The 20,288-nt window shown below is 37.2% G+C and overlaps 1 long non-coding RNA gene and 1 pseudogene across 2 annotated transcripts in view; one reads left to right on the forward strand and one right to left on the reverse strand.

Moving 5' to 3' along the window:
* Window positions 1-4,500: 4,500 nt before the first annotated feature.
* Window positions 4,501-20,288, reverse strand: part of LOC106007290 — a 32,656-nt gene continuing 16,868 nt past the window's right edge. Inside the window, exons 3-5 of one of the 2 annotated variants that reach the window (XR_001181973.2) lie at window positions 18,336-18,449; window positions 6,354-6,459; window positions 4,501-5,534 (exon numbers count right to left, since the gene is read on the reverse strand). This is a non-coding gene — a long non-coding RNA (uncharacterized LOC106007290). Of the gene's footprint in view, window positions 5,535-6,353; window positions 6,460-16,572; window positions 16,684-18,335; window positions 18,450-20,288 lie in introns of those variants that run through there. The other variant, XR_006606356.1, reaches the window with a different exon arrangement.
* Window positions 8,450-9,715, forward strand: LOC106007291 (annotated as a pseudogene).

The raw sequence follows: 20,288 nt of genomic DNA on the forward strand, positions 1-20,288 counted from the left end.
GAGAAAAGCAAAGAAGAGATGTTTAATAAAAAGAAGAGAAGCGAGAAGAGGAGGGTAATAAGTAGTCCTGGAGAGTGAGGGAGTGAGGCGGTCCGGGAGAGTATTAGAATTAATGGCAACCCCTGACTTTCTATCTTTTCCCATGCACTAACCTGTTTTTAAAAGACTTTCCATAATTATAAATTTAAGCCCTGCACTCTTAGAACATTTTAATCTACGGTAGTAGTTCTCAAAGTGTGGTCTCTGGACTAGCAACATCAGCAACAGCTGGATACTTACTAGAAGGGAAAATACTGAGGCCCTCCCCAGACCTCCTGAAACTGAAACTGTATGGCTGGGTCCAGTGATCTGTGCTTTAATAAACCCTCCAGGTGATTCTTACAAGACCTAAAGGTTGAGATCCACTAGCCTACAGTATATCCTTACTTATATTACCTTTACACAAATTATCTGTGCACATATGATTCATAAAATTACTCTTTTAAAATAAAAATGCTATAAGATGATGAACACAAACTTTCATTTCAGAGTGAGTTAATATCTAGAACCAACCATTTTCTTTCAATTATAAAATCAACATATTTAGTAAAATACCAATTACACTACCAAAGCTATTCTAATTAGTATGAATTGAATTTGAGGCATTACAAATATTCCTATAAAATGCAAAAAAATACTTTCTAAATTGGTTAACTGATGTATAGCCTAATTTTCTTACTACATGTTTAAAACATGGAGGCTTAAGTGGGTAGAAGAATAAATGAAACAAGATGGGATTGGGAGGGAGACAAACCATAAGTGACTCTTAATCTCACAAAACAAACTGAGGGTTGCTGGGGGGAGGGGGTTTGGGAGAAGGGGGTGGGATTATGGACATTGGGGAGGGTATGTAATTTGGTGAGTGCTGTGAAGTGTGTAAACCTGGTGATTCACAGACCTGTACCCCTGGGGATAAAAATATATGTTTATAAAAAATAAAAAATTAAAAAAAAAAAAAAAAAACTTTTTTAAAAACGATTTTTTAAAAAAACGATTTTTATTTATTTGACAGACAAGAGATCACAAGTAGGCAGAGAAGCAGTCAGAGAGAGAGGAGGAAGCAGGCTCCCAGCTGAGTAGAGAGCCCGATGCGGCGCTAGATCCCAGGAGCGGGGGATCCCAGGAGCCCGTGATCGTGACCTGAGCCGAAAGCAAAGGCTTTAACCTGCTGAGCCACCCAGGTGCCCCTCTTATTACATTTTTAAGAACTGACAGCTATTGGTTCACATTGTTATAACATTGAAATTAATACTGGATGTTAATGAAGCATAAATCTGCCCAGATTTAACATTGATATTTTAGATTGAATTTTCAAAAATAATAATTAATATATTGAAAATCTTATTATTTGATTTTTTGATATGCTAAATTACTAACCAATTTATATGTGTTTTCAATGCCATCATTAGACTGAGAACAGAAACATTTTTTGAATAATTAGACATTCTACAAAATAAGAAGAACTATAATGCAGATAGGGTATTTTCATTATCATTCAAATTCAAGTTAAAAATAATAACTTGATATTTAAAAGCATTATCAATTGCAGCTCTGTTATTGGTAGTTATTAATGAGAAATACAAAAGCAAACAAAATCTAACATACCTTTTCTATCAGTCTCAGTAAAGAAGCTTTAATGTCAGAGTTGTTTGGATGCTACAGAGATTATCTTGAATATAATATATAGTATACAAAAAGATTCTGTTGCCAAGAACATCTCCCCCAGTACACTATAAGAAAATGCCCCCTTGATTTGGTCAGTAATAGAAAACACACTAGTCCTTTATATTGCAAACTCATCACTGATTCCCAATTTCTTACCATCTGGGAATTGCTACAATCTATCTCCCTCAGTGTCTGATACCCACTCGGGAATTATTTGCTATACATTCTAGCAAAGTTATCATCATCATAATCATTATCAAAAATATATATTAAGTATTGACTGCTGTAAAAATGAATAAAAGATACATGATTTCATCTGCTTAGAGTAAAATAAAAACAAGAAATTTCACTGCATTTTGCTGGGGTTTTTGTATTGTTCCCATGTTCTCTTCCTCATTTTTCTCTTTGCCCAATTGCTCCTATGACATTACCATTTAAATAAAATTTAACCAAACTGACATGAGAAGATATCTGAAATTTGCTATAAAGTACTCCTGAGGTAGGTATGGGGGAGGGGTGGGAGTGAATATGAATAAGATTTGATATTTATTAGTAACTGTCCACCATGGATCAATGGGCACATAGAGGTTCGTTTCTCTCCTATTACTATTGAGTATGTTTGAGTTCTTTCATAATAAAAGGTTAAAGCAAAGTTTAACTACATTATATAATACTGTTAGGAAATTAAGAATTTCACTGCAAACCTTGAAATAACTGGAGGTATACGGGAGTGTTACAAAACAAAGATTGGGAATTAATCTTGATGCTTATGGAACAAATTCTCACAGCAAGAATAAAAAAAAAAAAAACCAAAAACCCCAAACCTGGTAGTAAATAGCGTAATAATCTTTCTAGAGATTGATAGGGAAATAGCACCAATTTTCTCATCACTTTCAATTTGTGGTAATTATGAATAATTCCAAAGTCTCCCCAGGGTGTTTCCAGGGTGATCTGACATCCCAACGGAACCCAGTCTCTGATGCAGCTCGTTACCACGGGCAACAGCTCTGATTCAGCGTGGGTCTGTGCTGTCTACCGAGGCACCATGTTGGACAAGGCATGCATGGGAATAAAGACTGGTGGAATGAGGTGAGGGTTAGGATTCTGAAAGAGAATTATACTAATGAGCTCAACAACTAGACAGAATCACAGAGCTTTCATAGGTAAACCACCAAAGCATACCGTACACAAATTTTAGAGTCCACAGGCCTGTGTTTGAAGCCCTTGTCTGTCTCTTATTTTGTGTCACAAGGGATAACTTTGCCTCTCAAGTTTTGTTTTTTGTTTGTTTGTTCCCACTTGTACAATGGGAATGATAATACATATCAAAAAGAGGTGTTGTAAGGGTTGAGTAATATTTGTGCCTGTAACACTCCTGGTACACTCAAGATGATATAGGAGATGATGATGATTTCAGCTAACGTGAATTACATGCTACTATACCTGGAATAGACTAAGTTCTGATGAGCTAAATTCTGATCCATGCTATCACGGATGCAAACGACCCAAAAAGGGAGTGTGTGCAAATTCTAAATACCTCTTCGAAGATAGCTGTAGGTACATGCTTGAGGTTCAACCACGGAGCTTCAGAGCTGGCCATGGTAATAGGGCCCAGAGGGGCAGCATTTAGATGGGTTTGTCAAGTACAAAGGGGAAAAATTCTAATGTGAGTAGTGGACATGTTTTTTGACCTATTGATTTCTAATGTTGACAGATAGAGCCAGCTTAAAAAGAAGCTGAGTAGAGAAAATATCTTGGACTGCCATGGAGCTGTAAGGACATCATTATGTTTTTTTTTTGTTGTTTTTGTTTTTGTTTTGTTTTGTTTTTAAAGATTTTATTTATTTATTTGATAGAGAGAGATCACAAGTAGACGGAGAGAGAGAGGGAAGCAGGCTCCCCGCCGAGTAAAGAGCACGATGTGGGACTCGATCCCAGATCCTTGAGATCATGACCTGAGCCAAAGGCAGTGGCTTAACCCACGGAGCCACCCAGGCGCCCCCATCATTATGTTTTTTGTTTTGTTTTTGTTTTCTTAATGAACGAAGGCCTTCTTGTTTAGACAACAGGCATGGAAATGGCAAAGTTAATGTGAACGATTTTTGCTTAATGCCGATGAGGGTTTAAGTGATTATTGTACCCCCAACACTGAACACTGACCCTTAGAACATCCCTTTATTCACAAACAAATAATTATTGAGTGTGTACTAAGTTCAAGGTGCTCAGGTGCTCAGGATACAGCAGGAAATGAAATACATAAAAGTCCCCCATAGAGCTCACATTTTAGAAGGTGAAGGCAAAAAATTAATGTTTTTAAATGAATATGTACTTCAAGAAGCCCCTGCAAACAGGTCCTAATTAAGCATCTATCCTGTGGCAGGCACTGGGAACACTGAAAATTCTTTTAAGACTTAAATATTACCACATCTAACACTTTTATCTGTAGCTCTCTTCCTTCCTGCCGGAATATAAACTCCAGGGAGGAAAGATCTTTCTTTTGTTTACTGGTGATGACTTTCACTGTGCTTTAGTAACTTATTTCTTTAAAAAGTACTATGAGGGGCACCTGGGTGGCTCAGTGGGTTAAAGCCTCTGCCTTCGGCTCAGGTCATGATCCCAAGGTCCTGGGATCAAGCCCAGCATCAGGTTCTCTGCTTGGCGGGAAGCCTACTTCCCTTCCTCTCTCTGCCTGCCTCTCTGCCTACTTGTGATCTCTGTCAAATAAATAAATAAAATCATATATATATATATATATATATATATATATATATATAAAATAAAAAGTACGATGAGCCATCTTCTCTATTAGTCTCTCTGTCTTTGGCAGTTCCACAGATGGCTCAATGGCACATCGATAGGTTCAGGGTAGCTGGTATTGTCAAGAACTAAGAGTTCCTACCCATGCCTGACTTTCACACAGTGGAAAATCCTAGCCATCTTTCTTTTTCTTTCTATTCATGATTTTATGCACCTACCCACAACTTTTCATTAGTGGGTGATGTTCTGAAGGTCACTATTTGCCCAGTAAAATTCTGGTTCATCACCCCAGAAAATGCACTACTCATATATATGTACACATGCATTTGATTTCAAGGGTTTCATTGAACCTAAAAACCTCTGCGCCATGGAACCAGGGTTAAGAAGTCCTGATTTAAAGCTATGGCATGGGGTGTCTTGTGGCTCAGTTCAGGATTCTGGGGTCCTAGGATGGAGTCCCCTGCTCAGCAGGGAGCCTGCTGATTCCTCTCCCTCTCTCCTTCCCCCTGCTCATTCTCTCTCTTGCTTCCTCTCTCTCATATAAATAAAATCTTAAAAAAAAATTAAAATTAAAAGTATGGCATAATATACATAAAGACATGTGAAGAGAATAGTTTTACCCACACATGCGCACATGCACATCTGCGTGCGCGCGCGCGCACACACACACACACCCCCACACACCAGAAATCTACACCGTGTCATTTACTTTTGTCTCATTTGGTCAAACTTCTCCTAGTTCTTCAGTAATATAAAATTACTCACAGAAGAAAGTAAAATCACTCAATTTATATTTCAGTCTGGATGTCTAAGTAGTTTGGAAGCCGTACTATAAAGATTAAAAATTAAAAAAAAAAAAACATTTTAAAAACAGTTAAAATTTATATTCACAGCTGCTATGATTGATATAAGATTTATTTGTAGTTGTCCATGTCTGAAAGTGATATTGTATAAAGAGTTGTTTCTGTTGTACCAAATCCATTTAGCTTGAAGCTGTTTCCTTCAAAACTCCTTTGTCAGATACCTGTAAATGCTTCTGGTGTGCTTCTAGAATGATCCTCCATCTGATGTTCCTGATAATAATGACAATAACAACAACTTAGTTACAACACAATAGGGCACTCCTGTTTGTTCAATCAAGGTGCCCCAGTGTTTCCATAGCAACTCTCTCCTCTGTTCCCATGTTCAACCTTTCCCACCCAGCAATGATACAGTGAAATTCTTTGACTTACTAATGCCAACCTCCTTGTCCATATTACTTTATTTGCTTTTTTCCTTTTTGCCTTCTCTCATTCCTTGTCTTCCATTCCCCAACCTCGTTCTCACATCTCTTTTCCTACTTTGATATGTATCTGTCTCTCTTCTCAGACTCTGAAATGCTATTTCTTTTGTGTCTATTTTTAAAACAGTGATCATTTTTCTGAAATATATATATATATGTATATACATATACATATATATATATATATATATATATATGATTCTATATATATAGAAGTCCACTCATCTTAACCAGAAGTCCAATCAACTTAAAACCAGTTTAACTGGTGAAGTAAGTGACATCTCATTCATGAAGTCAGACTGTCATGTTGCCAGGACAACTGCAAATATGATCAAGCTCAAATCTTTCCTCAAGGAATACTACTCATGTTGTCATGACAACCTATAAAACTTGGTTTAAGTGTCATTTCTATATAGAAGATCTGCATATACTTTGGTTAAAATCAGGAGCATTTGATAAAATTCTGTAAATTTTCACACTTCAAATTCACCTCAAGCTTCCAAATAAATAATTAAATTGTGAACAGTTTAAAACATGAGAATTCTACTATTCTAGTGAAGAACATTGCATTGTTGATACAGACACTATGACAATGGAAGCTAAGACTTACAAGTGATATTTTAAAAGCTACTGGTAAGTTGTGGATCTTTTTTTGCGGTGGTGATTAATCTTTGAAATTGGGATATGCAGTGATGAAATCCATGGGTCCTCACTATCTATGGAGACAATAGTGGAATAAGTTTTGAATTAGTGGTATTTATGTCTTAAATAAATCCAATGATCCTTCAAATAGTAATACATAATGAACATTAAATGTTAAACAAAGGCAAGCTTTGATAAGAGTGAAATTTTATTACTGCTCCGCTAATCATCTCTGTCTCTTCTGAAAGATTTCATTGATTCACTGATTCGAAAGGCTTTAAATGCCTGCTTTTGTGATTAAAACAAAACAAAACAAAAAAAACCACCTTCTCTTTTCATTTCATTCAGTGCTGTACTACTAATATCGACATTGGATGCTGATTTACTGACAGAGTAAAAACTGCTTTGAAAATCTGTCTTCTCATAAACAATCTATTCTTATTCTTTGTCATCTCTAGGATTTATCACATGTCACATCTCTTTACAAATAATTCTACTGTGGCTTTTGATTATTCCTTTCTTTCCTGTCTTACAAATCTCAAATTGATCCCACTTCTGATCCCTTGGCCTCATTTCTTTGGCACTTCTGTGGAAGAACTGGGATTCCGATAATATCCAGTGGACTCTCTAATGCCAGGCTCCACCTTGTCCTCTCAGGATCCCAATTACATGAATTTATAGCAAAGCTTCTGACAGAGTTCATGCATGGGTTTTAGAGTGTCTAAAAACACACCTGAAATGTATGCAAAATTCTGAGTGTATATTCACATATGTATTTTTTAAATATCTTATTTATTTATTTATTTATTTAGATAGTACAGGTGGGGCATGGGGGAGAGGTACAGAGAGAAGGAGACCGAGAATCCCAAGCAGATTCCACCTTCAGTGCACAGCCCTTTCCCATGACCCTGAGATCAAGACCTGAGTTCAAACCAAGAATCAGATGCTTAACCAACTGAGCCACCCAGGCGCCCCTGCTGTTTTTGAGAAGAAAAATCCTCCATAAATGGCATCACATTAGCAAAGGCGGTAGGACTACTACTTTAGGGCATGATGTGGTGTTGAAAACATCCATGGTAAAGTGGGAAAATCTAACTGTAAGTCAAAAGAGCTGGTTTTCAAATCCCAAGTTTTTCCCTATTAGTATATAGCCATTATATATCATAGTATAAATTTTAGAATATACCAATGACTGATAATTCTGAAAAACAGTGATGTCTATTAAAGCAAATTAAAAACTAAATGCAAATAAAATCATTAATAGTAGTTAATTTAGAGACTATTACTAATGTAAATTAACTTCCACATACTATTCCTCTAAGAATTGAAAAGGAAGATTTTTTTTAAGAGCAACATTGTCTTCAAGAGACATGAATAGAAAAAATAAATGAAATAAATTCTAGAAAAATAAACTGAAGTGTTTAATATACTTTGTATTACAGATACTTGAATAAGTTATTGTCCCTAGATTATAAATTCCTTAAAATGAAAAACTTTAACAAACCTCTTTATAATTACAATGTGTGATTAGCATTGACTGAATTTGGCAGGTTCCCAATAAACCAATGGACACATTTCCTAAGGAATCCTCCAAATCAAATTAGGTGTTCTCTCTGTACGTAGGAAGAACTTCTCTAGTACACATGAAGAATGATTTCACTTTAGATAAAGATAGAAAGTAAATCTTAGGTAGAGAAAACGAAAGCAACTGAAAACCCTCTGGCAAATCCCTGTAACAGCCATAAACAGGACCAAACCAAAAGAAATAACATCCCTTAAACTTAGTGGGGTCTCAGTAGATAAACTGAGCATGAAAAACCAATAGATTGTCTAAAAGGAAAAAAAATCTTCCCAAGAAAATGACAAATCAGGAAGAAAATCAAGTTAAGAAAATAGGACTTATATAAAACAAATATTCCTTGAACATTTTATTTGCTAGAGTATTAAGCTAATGTTCAGTGCATTACATTTAGCACTGGACTTAGAACTCCACCCAAGGGAGTTTGTTTGGAAGGAGAAAACGGTGTCTCAGGTTACCTGGATTCCAGTTAACCAACTCACAAACACATAGGAGAGCCAGGAAGCAGCACATGAAGCAGGAGCTCAGGGAGGAAAACCAGAACCTCCTCGGAGGTGCTGGAACCCAGGTTTGCAAGAAAGTTTCTTGGAGAAAAAAACACTTTTGGGGGGGTGCCCTTGGGGACTGCCACATGTCCTTGAAGTGGCTCACCTCTGTTGCATGCATAATTTGCAGGAACTAAACAGGTAGCTGTGAGAAGAGAAAATGAGAACCATGAAACTCACTGTGATACCATCAGTCTCGCCAACCAACTGTCCGTCCATTCACATTTCTGGCTGGAGTTACATGGCAGGGGATTATATATGCTATGACTTGTTCGTAAAAATAAAGCAAGAAGAGTGAGGACCCCACCAAGCCCATGCCTAAGCCTACACTCTACAGAGACCCTGACCTGACAGAAAACTGTTCTGAGTGCCAGCAAAACCTTGCAGGAAGTGCTGGAAGTCTGTACGCTTCAGGTAATTTCTCGCTTGCAAGAACAGCTGAGAAGCTAGAACACATGGTACAGGAGAAGAAAGCCAGGTAGAAGGAGAGCCCGGGGATAGAAGCAGTTCACCATTCCCTACCCTGTTCAAGCCTAAAGAAAGGTAGATTCTAGAGAAGGGGATGCACAGGTGATCTAAAAGAATCTATAATAATGTGCCGAAATTTAAAAGAAAAAAGAACAAAAGAAAAGGGTGATGTTACAGAATAACAAACTCCACACCAAAATTAAAAAAAAACAATTACTGGACCAGGTCCTTCACAGGGACACAGTCTCATCTAACCACAGGCTGCCCCACTGTCCCACTACCTGCACCTGGAATGACTTCAAACCCTGCATAAACCACTAACATTCACCTTCATGATGCAAAACACTTTTTTTTTTCATTTTTTTTCTTACTATTTTCCTCCCTACTATTCCCACCCCAAGGAGAAAGGACTTCTATGCTTATGTGCCCTTAGATCTCTGGGTCTGATTTTTTTTTTTTCCATCAAATTTCTGGGACTCAAATGTATCACTTTTTAAATACCAATCCCAACTCCTGCCAGTTCAGCAAACTCCAACTTTGAGGTCATCACACAGTAAATTTTAAAACTCTCTGGATGTGCGTACCACATGATACTGGATGTTGACTTTGAAATCAGCAGGTGCTCTGTCAGAGACTCTAGAGCAAGTAGTCTGTTTCTTTGTGACCTGGAGTGGTCAGACCAGCCCCACTAGCTGCACTCCACTCACAGTATGTTTCTTCATTTATCAAGAGTGTGTTTCCATGGAAGTTATGAGGGCAGAATTGGCTGAAAAAATTATGGGTAACTATAGGGTTTTTTGCAAACTCCCCACCCCCTCAAAAAAGTTGTATAGCTTAAAAAAAAATGGTCTGATGGTTCCAACTCTGCCATGTATTCTTCTAAACATTTATAATGTCCATTATTTATAAATGTGTGTTTGGGGAGTTCAGAACTAAGTTTCTACCAAAAATGGAAAAAAAATACAATTATCACCCAAAAAAGCACAGGTGAATGACAAAAATTATTCAGAGTTTGGTGGTAGGAGTTGAAGGAGAGTTCCCTATCAGCCTCCACTCCATTACAATAAACATTTGCTCTTTTTATCTAAAATCTATTGGATGCCTTCTAAGTACATAGCATTATGTTAGGTGCTGGCGATTTCAACAACGGCTGGAACGTGTCACAAAAACCAGTGTGAGGAAGGGTTGGGGACAGAGAGCTGCAGAGAGCACTGGGAGCTCCATTTACTTAGTAGAGTGAAGCAAGGGTATTGACTTTGTGGCAGTCAGCACATACGGGGTGCTTGACTCAGGGGCTGAGTCAGACTAATTAGCTCTCAGCCTGGAAAGCCCTGACAAGGAGTGAGGACTGAGAAAGCCACGGTAATGGTGCCAGAGTGTTCCAGCTCAGGCATGACAATTCAAGCTAGCTTGGGCTGAGAAAGATAAATACTCGGTCAAGTGGACTGTGGTTGGAAAGTAAAAAAAAAAAAGAAAAGAAAACTGAGCACATCAGGCCAAGGAACAAGAGCGGAAGGCAGTGGGTCAGGATCTATGGCAAGAGTAAATAGAGGAAGTAAGTTTCTGTAGCAAGGCTTGAGGTTAAGTAACCTTCAGCATAGGATTTTTTTTTTTTTTAAGATTTTATTTATTTATTTGACAGACAGAGATCATAAGCAGGCAGAGAGGCAGGCACAGAGAGGAGGAAGCAGGCTCCCTGCTGAGTAGAGAGCCCGATGCAGGGCTCGATCCCAGGACCCTGAGATCATAACCTGAGCCGAAGGCAGAGGCTTAACCCACGGAGCCACCCAGGCGCCCCGTCAGCATAGTATTTTTAATGGGAAATAACCATACATAATGGAAGCCCATCTTGTCTTACAGGAACCACTTTGTAAAGGTGAAAGGGAGCTTTAGACAAAATTTTAACAGACGTAAGTCATTGCCCTTGCTGTCATGAAACTAGCTCCAGAGACAAGATATGCACAGAAAAAAATCAAATAGAAAATGCTGTCGTGCTTATTTTGCAAATAACACCTCATGGTTAGCCTTAGAAAGGACGCAAGGATGAAAGTGACGCGGTCACTGCCCTTAAAGTCTGTAGAGTCTAAAGAAAAGATCAATATGGAGACAAAGTTCATCGCTTTATGAGAGAAATGCCAGGTAAGTAGAAGTATGAAGCCAGGTCTAAAATGACAAAACCTTGAACTGCTAGGGACATACAGTGGCACGTAGACTTCAATGGGAAACAGTATTGTAAACACAGAGTTAATCATCTCAAGCAAATGTTTCCTTCAGGGAAAGAAAAGTCCTGCCAATAACAGAGACCTGAAAAGATCGCCCATTTAGTTAAGCAGTAATGGAAGCCTGTGTTGTTGACAATCACTTCAGCCACACCTGCATCACGAAAAATGACACTTGGGCGCCAAATTGTGTGAGTGCTTGTGTGCGTGTGCGTGTGTGTGTGTGTGTGTGTGTGTTTGAACATTCTTAAAAATTGACAATCTTCCTTAAATACCTCTATTTCTGTGCTTATTCAGAAGAAATTTTATTGACTTCAAATTTTAAGAAGTATATGTCATTTATTGTATATCTGTTTACATTTACTTTCATGTTTTTCTAGAATTAAAAAGATTTTACCTTGGAATTTCACAAATTGGACTTCTTTGTTACTTCTCTCCTTTCAACAGGAAATCATCTTTGTGTTCTTAAACAAATTGACAAATACAAAAGTCCAATGAAACTCAAAAGGACCAGTTGAAAATAACAGATTGTATCCAAATAAACCATAAATACTAAACAGAAATTTTGCTTTTCCATTTGTTTTAGATTATGCCAGTCAACACATACTATATAAAGACTAGAAACTTGGTAAACGTGATTTTATTAAAAAAAAAAAAAAGATCCATTTAAGTAGTTGAAAAACTGATTCCCAAGTATGTCCTAAAGGAATTGGTTTTATCATAGAATCTCTAGAGACTGTGAATCTAGTTGCTCAAGAAAATCGATACTCTCTCATAAGTCAGAAATTATGGGTGTGGCAATGGAGCATTACAAACATTGGAAAGAAAGCAAAATTATTTTAGAAGACATAATTATATGACTGGGAATTCAAGCAAATCAACTGAAAAACTTTTGTGGATGGAAAAAAGAAAGGGAGTTAGGTCCTCTATGCCTCCATAATGACTGAGAAGTTCAAGAATTACCAAGTGAGCCTTATCACTTTAAGTAGGTGTCCAATACCATGTCCATGGGTCTTCCAATAGTCAGTTCATCACTCCTTTTTCATGGTAGGTTGACCATTTTACACTTTTAAAGTTATAGTTATTCTCAACTACACAACTGACCTGGGGGTTAGGGACACTTAACCCCCATACATTTGAAAATCGTTCTACAATTTTTGATTCCCCAAAATCTTAACTATTAATAGCCTACTGCTGACCAGGAGCAATAACACAGTTGCTTAACATATATTTTTTATGTCATATATATATATATATATATATATATATATGACATAAAAATACAATAAAGTAAACCAGAGCAAAGAAAATATCATTAAGTGTATCATGAAGAAGAGAAAATGCATTTACAGTACATGTAAAAAAATCCACATGTAAATTGACGTGCACATTTCAAACTCATGTTGTTCAAAGGTCAACTGCATATTACAGTACATTCATGATGGACTGTTAATTAAAAACAGGAAGCATGGGGCACAGACACAGTGACAGGTGGGGGCCTCTGGCAGCTGATGGGGACACATGGGCTGGGGTCTTGGGTGGCCTGGGCACCCTGGTGCCATCCCAGGGCTAGGTGGAGACTAGGGGGGCTGCAGGTTCTGGGGGTTGGGGACCGGAGGCAACATAATACCTCTGTGGCAGTGGAAAGCAAAAATGGAGACCAGGCATCCTTGCCTCAGTTTTAGTGGAAATGCTGTCAGTCTCTTCCCATTAAATAAGATGCTAATTTATTAATAGGGTTTATTAATATGGTAAATGATACTGAAACTCAACTTTCATTTCTGGAAAAAGTTCTACTTGGTCATGGAACGGGAATGCAAGAGATTAGAAGCCAAGCAGCTGGGCAGGAATGGGGTTCCCCACCCCATTTAAAGTGAGCACCCGTTGTCCTGGAGCAGCTGGTGCCCACCATGTTGGGGGAGTCCTCCCAAACCTGGAAGGAACTTGGCCCAGCCTTGGGGGAGATGTGTTGCAGGGGAAACTGCTACTGTGTTTTATAATGACAAACAATGATTTTGTCTTAAAGACCTAAAACTGTGTCACTTATCACCCACGAGAACCTCTGATCTTCTGAAGTCATTGGAGAAATATGAAAACAAAGCTTAGTGACTGACTCATTCCAGGAGGGTATACTTTTTGACTTTTTATACTCTTATTTTCAGAATTTCTGCATATAATGTTGCATTCCACAGCATAATCCTCAATCCTGAATCAAAGACCCAGCAATTTGAACTTACTGTATTTTAGGTTGATTCATATAACAGCCAAACATGCTCTGGGATACAGCTAATAATGTTTAAACTGAAAAATAGAGCCCCATTATGAGTAAATTGTGTTAATGCTGGTGACTAACTGGTAACCTTCTTTATTCTCATCCCATTTCCATGGAATATATCTTTCAAATCCCCCCATCTGTTGGGCAAACACTTGGAATGAAATATGGATTCTTAATGCTCTGAGAGGCTGTGTTCTGGCATGAACAGCTTAAAGAAAAAAATTTGGCTCAAGCAACCGATTGGATAATTTTAGCTAATATTCTGTTTGAACAACAGTTTCTATTTGATTAGGATTTTTCCTCCCTTTGTAATTCCCCAAGCTTGCCTCTGTTATGTTTCATAGGAAATGAATCTGTGAGCATAGAACCTATATTGACATGTAAATTTATCATTTTTTTCACTAGTGCTCAATATTCTTTTCATCTAAATTTCAGAAACTGACTTTAAAAACTCAGTTTCCCTTTATCTGTATTCTCAATAAAATTTCACCCAGTCTTGGGTGATTTAATATTAATATCCCTAGTTTCTAAATCTTATGTAAATAAAGATTGAAATGTTAATTAAAAAAAAAAACAAGAAGCATGGATGTTTAAATACAACCTCTTTTTAGATGATTGCAGAAAATTTGATATTTTTGTAAATATACTTAAGATGAGTCATTCATTTGCTCAGCAAATATAGAAAGAATGACCACTATATTTCAGGTATTAGGCTAAATGTTAGGTCTAAAATAAACAAAACAGAGAAGATTTCTACTCTCCAGGATTTTATAGTTTAGTTGGTGAGATAATAAATATAGAAATAAATATATAATTTTAATCTCTTACAATCGCCAGGAAGAAAAGGAATAAGATACAATAAGGATGTAGTGTAAGTTGTAAGGTAAAAACATCCTTAAAAAAAGTGAATATTGAAGATTAGAGGAGATGAGATTGATGAAAATTGAGAAAAAGAAATGAAAAAAAGGTAGGGAAAACCAAAACCCAAACACAACACCACCACCACCATTATGGTGAGAGCATGGTACTCAGAGGAAAATTGCACTTAAGAGAGTTAGGCAACGATGGGACACCTGGGTGGCTCAGTTGGTTGGACGACTGCCTTCGGCTCAGGTCATGATCCTGGAGTCCCGGGATCGAATCCCGCATGGGACTCCCATCTCCATGGGGAGTCTGCTTCTCTCTCTGACCTTCTCCTCGCTCGTGCTCTCTCTCACTGTCTCTCTCTCAAATAAATAAATAAAATCTTAAAAAAGAAAAAAAAGAGAGTTAGGCAACGAGAGACCCTTGTTGCCCCTCAAAAATACAAAATTTGAGTTTTATTTTAAATACAGTTGGAACCATGAAGCAGTGGAATCAATTTATTTATATTTTCAATGAGTGTTATGACTTCTGTGTAGAAATGGCTATTGGGTGGCAAGGATGAAGCTCCTGTTGCATTCCAGGGAAGAATTCACTTTCATAATACTATAAGCAAATATACTGAGTGACTTAGACTATGGTGGGTGGCAGTGGAGATGGACAGAAGTAAATATATTTGAGGGGTGCCCGGGTGGCTTGACTGGTTAAGCATCTGTCTTTGGTTAGGATATGTCTATGGTTTAGGGTCATGGGACTGAGACACCTGCTGAGCAGGGAGCCTACTTCAACCTTTCCCTGCTTGTGCGCTCTCTCTCTCTCATCCTCTCTCTCAAATAAATAAAATCTTTTAAAAAAAGAAATAGATACATTTGAAAAAGTTTTGACAGTGGACTGAACAGGATTTGATAATGGATTCTTGGATATGAACATAGAAAAATGAAAAGGTAAGGTTTGTCTGTAAGTCCAACACCTAGAACAGAACCTAGCACAAAACAGGTAATTTAAATAAATAAATGTTGAAAGAATGAATGAATGCCTGTATAAATCAGTGCAGGTGTCACTTACTAAAATGACTGAGTTTTTGAAATTTCTTCACAGTGGCTAAGACTCATATATAGAACTGAAAACCAGAAGAACAACAAAAAGTCTTCCTTAAAGCTATTTGTTTATCATGCAAAATGCAAAAATAATGAAACAATATTCAAAATTCTAAAGAAAGTTTTGAGATTTATATCACAATGAAATGGGTCAATAAATGGTTGGGAACCCAAACTCTGTATAAAATGTTTTAATTTTCTACTGCTGATGTTCTTGGAGATGCCTTGGTTCCTATTCTTTTTGTGATCTGTCCTCTCCCTCAGTTAAGTTTCCCTATTTTTTAACTTATAAGCTAGTTTGAGTTAACTCCCTGAACCACAAAAATATATAACCAATGCATCTTATTTTTAGTAGTAGCAAAGAAAAGGAAAATTGAGAGACTGCATTCTTCAAATACTAGTGTTTGGTTGAGGACGAGACTATATAAGAACTCATTGATGGATTATTTAGTCCGGAGAAGGAATACAGTGACTATCCTCAAACATTTGAAAGGCCAGGTACCCAGGGTAGTGAGGTCAGAGTACACCATTAGGGCCTCAGATCCTGGAAACACTTGGCTTCGGATTACAGAATTTAGAGCTAACAAACGCAAATCAAAATTTGTCAACCGTTGGACCAGTACTGGTGGGCCATCCAAACAAGCTGTTAATCTGAAAGGACTACACCAAACATGGACGATAAATAAGATAGAATTGATTGTATATATTAGAGCTCAAATGAGGACAAAGGTTAAAGATAAGACAGAAATGGAAGCCGGGCTTGAAATAGGTTCATTATTTAGAGTCAGTTATCACTTTGCTCAAATTTTATTTTTGTGGTTTCAGAAAGAGGTGATGAGGGAAATCCCCAAAATGCTAAAGGAATACTTAAGCTTCAACTGAATAAACCTAATATGTCTTATAAGTTTACAACATATATATTAGAAGTAATACATAAGTTTATAAGTACCAGGAATTTTACAAATATCACCTCATTTAACCCTCACCAACATTTTACTTTCAGATGCATTATTGTGACTATTATCCTGATTTTATTCATGAGACTTAGCTACTATACCTCCTCTCTACAAGAAAGCATAACGATTATGTAAGACATCTGTGAGTAGAACCAGGTCCTACCCACATCAGTATAGTAGTGAATACCTGTAATTCTCTGTAGAACATTCTAAAAATGGAAGAAGCTCCCTCGGGATGAAGTGAGGTTCTCATCACTTAGTGGGTTCCAGAAGAGCTGGGAGACAGAGTAGTTATGCACTACAACAGATGAGGAAATCGTTAAGGTCCCTTTCCCACTTGAAGATTCTAAAAGGAGTGAATGAAGTGTTTAAGTATTTTAAGCAAGGGAATAAGGTTAAGATAACCTGAATCCAAATCTTGCATAGCCTCTTCACTACCAGCTGTTTGATTTTGATCAAGTTGCGTAACCTTCTTAAGCACCAGTGCCCTATCTTTACTAATGGAGAGAACAGTATTGGCCTCACAGAGTTGTACAAAAAATTATGAGACAACATTGATAACTTGCTAAGCAGACTGTCTGAAGCACAGCCAGCATCATTAAATGGTAGCTGGTATTAATATAATTCAGTGAATGGCCTATTGCTTAAATTTTGTCCTCAAACAGAACTATTTTACCTTTTTTATGATTAAAGAGAAGTAAACTCTAGCTTCCAAGCCTCTGTCTCATCATTAGAGTCAAACTCTAACAGATCTGGGGTACTAAAGAGAAAAAAAATAAAAATAATGAAAAAAGACAGGAAGCCTTGTATGAACTTACTTTCCCATTACTCATCTTGATCAGATTCCCTGAGTTACCCAAGTGGTAATTGTTGCTGATAAGGTAATCAGATGAAAGAAACCAATAGGAAACAATGTGGAAGCACCACACTGAGAACTAAAATTCTTCCAGCCAGAAATTAACTACAGGATTGGCAGTGTACTGACAGCAAGATGGTTTCAATTGTTTAATAAAAATCTTATTCTAGCAAGAAATCATTTTACTGTTCTGTATCAATTTTGACCATTTCCTTTCTTTCCCCTTTTTTCTCTCCAGTATATCCATGATCATAGAATCATTCTCTGCCCAGAAGTTAAAAAAAAAAAAAAAAAAAAAATGTAGTTTGGGGGAGGGGAGATAGAGAGATTTGATGATATTTTTAAATCTCCTACTCTTACACTTAAAGCTATGGTATCAATGTAGGCTCAGCATTAGAATCATTTGAGGAAATCTAGAAGACATTCATGCATAAGTTCCATTCCCAGAAATTCTGCTTCTATTCAGCATAAGTTAAGGCTGTGTATCAGGAATTTTTTAAACATCTCCAGGTGATTCTATCACTCAGCTGAATTTTAGAACCATGGACTTACACCAACCCTAAAAACATTAGAGCTTCCTTATAATGCTGCATAGTTGTGGCACCTGGGTGGCTCAGTCATTAAGCATCTGGCTTTGGCTCTGGTCATGATCCCAGGCTCCTGGGATCGAGCATCGCACCGGGCTCCCTGCTCCTCAGGAAGCCTGCTTCTCCCTCTCCCACTCACCCCTGCTTGTGTTCCCTCTCTCACTGTGTCTCTCTCTGTCAAATAAATAAATTTATTTTTATTTATGCTACATAGTCACCTAAAGATGTACTGTACAAAGCTGGCTTTTCCTTTGGGGCTCTGGTATAGAACAGACTGCACAAATGACTTGGGAAGTCATTCTTTTGAGCAATATGGGTCACCTTGATGCACCGGAGGGGTCATGCCTTTTTATCCAAAGATACTGCAATTCCTGTTAACCTGATAACCATGGAGGAGAGCTGTCTGAGCCCTGCTTGCCTTTAAGAATAAAAGGTATCTTCCAATATGCTTCAACTATGTGTGTGGCTAGACAACCCACCAGAAAAAAAACAAAAACAAAAACCCACCATCTTTCTCTTTCCAAGAGGTTTCATGAGCTGATCTAGACAGGTGTGGAAGTTTCCCACATATTCTGATGCAAGTAGCCAAAGAAAGACTGAAAGGCATTTAAGGAGACATCACTGAAAAAGAAAAAGAAAAAGATTAAAATGAAGGGACTTATATGGAAGCAGAAGAAGAAATAAGACACATACACAGATACTCACATTCCTATAAGCATATACATACTCAATCTTGGGTGCATAGCACTGGATTGATCTCCACACTTGGTTCATAAAACATCACTCTCAGGCATGGACTTCTCATTTAATTTTATTATTTTACTTGTTTTTAATCAATAAAGTGAACACTCATAAGCACCATTACCTAAACCAAGATTAAGACTACTACCAATTACTTAAATTTATTTACACGCTATTCCTTTATCTCTTCTTGTCACTCCTCTTATACAGATATAGCTGCCATTCTGAATTCTGTGCTTTTATTTTACTTACAGATTTATTACTTAGGTTTACCTAGTATTGTTTAATTTTGTTTGTCTTGGGAACTTTTGAAAAAATGGAATCTTCTGGTACTTGCTTTAGGACTCAACCTAATGTTCCTAAGATGGATGCATAAATTTTCTGTGCATTAATTCATTTTCATTTTTATATAATAAAATTTAATGAACTACAATTTACCTCTTCATTCACCCAATTAACGAGTATTTGGATTGTTTCCAGTTCTTGCTATCACCAACAGTGCTGCCATAACATTCTTTTCCAGGTCTGCTAGTGCACATAAGTCAGGGTTCCTCTTTGGTTTTATGCCAGTTCCTCTTGGGGACTGATGAGCCCAATTCATGGAAATAGTCAACTTACAGAATAAAGTCAAACTGTTCTCCAATAAATAAAAGGTCTCAATGATTTCAAATTTGGGGTCAATGTCTGTCAATCCAAAGCATGAAAAACTGTATTTCAATGAGATCTTAGGGTTCTTCAGAAGATATCATTAGAGTCTAAAAAGGCTTAATTTAGCATGAAAAAAGATCCTGGATCTAGACGAATTCCATCCTACAACACAGAAACATCCTGAAAGCAGGTCCACACTTAAGTTTACAAACTTTGTCGCCTAAATTTAATTTTAGAATACTGCAGAAAGGGAAGCTGTAGATTCATTTCACTTATGGCCACTAATGAAAATTTCTGAATACCTGCTCCATCAGCAACTTGAACGCAGTGGTGTATTAATAAAATCAGGCATCATGACTAAGTGAGATTTTCCTGGGAATGTAGGAATTTTTCACTATTAGGAAATTGATTGATGTGATTTATTCCATCAGAAAATTAAAAGAGAAAAAACCAAATGAATACCTCACTACATGTTGAAGTCTGAGAAAACTCAGCCGGTTATATATTTAATGGAATGAAACTCTCCAACATGAGACATATTCATACATCCGTATATCGGAAAATTCTTTAAGGACAATTATAGTATTTGTTCATTTATATCCTCATTATCCAAGGTTTGTCACCTAATGGAAACTCAAAAAGGGAAAAACAAAATATGTGTTCCCATTTACTTCCAGTGTAAAAGAAAATAAAACGGTGGGAGGAAAAGATGCTGTATTCATGGAGCTGCCGACGTGATACAAATAAAAAGGAAGGCTAATGGAAACCTGAGAAGTGAAAAAAAAATCAATCAGGGTCATCTGTACTCTTGTGGTTGTTAAGATATAATCCCGTGCTAAATAAATAACCTTGTACATAAATACTGCCATAAACATATGAGAATGACCTTGAAATTCTGTCTAACATTTCCCTCTCATTAACTCCTAAGAGTCTCGGCATTAATGCAAATATGAAGGACTGCCACACTCCCGTGCCTGCTCTGCAGTCATTGTGCAAGAACATCCTGGAGGTCACAGACACCTGGAGAGCACTTTATTAAACCACAGGAAAACCCCCTTGTCAATCCTAATG

This window comes from Mustela putorius, unplaced genomic scaffold (genome assembly GCF_011764305.1).
Source record: "Mustela putorius furo isolate JIRA1106 unplaced genomic scaffold, ASM1176430v1.1 tig00000275_pilon_pilon_pilon, whole genome shotgun sequence".
Taxonomy (NCBI): Eukaryota; Metazoa; Chordata; class Mammalia; order Carnivora; family Mustelidae; genus Mustela; species Mustela putorius.